The sequence below is a fragment of the Penaeus monodon genome, chromosome 15 (genome assembly GCF_015228065.2).
Source record: "Penaeus monodon isolate SGIC_2016 chromosome 15, NSTDA_Pmon_1, whole genome shotgun sequence".
NCBI lineage: Eukaryota > Metazoa > Arthropoda > Malacostraca > Decapoda > Penaeidae > Penaeus > Penaeus monodon.
This window is the reverse complement of record NC_051400.1, coordinates 28360574-28361038: the sequence shown is the minus strand read 5'-3', so window position 1 is coordinate 28361038 and position 465 is coordinate 28360574. Positions and strand designations below refer to the sequence as shown.

General features: G+C 39.1%; 1 protein-coding gene across 1 annotated transcript in view; it reads right to left on the bottom strand.

Annotated features, from left to right (window-relative positions):
- The window catches only part of LOC119581906, a gene marked incomplete at its 3' end in the record, with an annotated part of 85972 nt that overhangs the window by 8950 nt on the left and 76557 nt on the right, over positions 1-465 (bottom strand).

Here is a 465-nt window from a genome sequence, read left to right as displayed (position 1 = left end):
GCAGTACTGGAGAGCAAGGTTGATAAAGCCATAACCTTTATCAACCACACATACAGCCAAGCTTTTAGGGATGGACAGGATACCAAGAGAAAAAAGAAAAAGAGTAAAGCCATCTGAAAAATGACCAACTGAGTCAAATCCCAATGATTTCCTTGCCAAAAAAGTAACTTCAAAATGACACCAATCGTACCAGCTGGGCTACAGACTCACAATCCATCCGAGGAAATAAATGCTGAAAACTATATCTAATTCTTTCACACCACAAGTACAGGTACGTGAAGAGTTCTGAGATGATGTAGTACTACAGAACAAGACTGCAATGCAAGAATTCTTTATGAAAATTGAAAGATGACTAAAGAGAACTGCACCATGGCTCTTTGAGGAGTTCGGCAAAGTGTGGATGGACAGTACCTGCAGAGAATATTGCCATCATTATAAACATGAAACCTCTTGAAAATCTTCAAC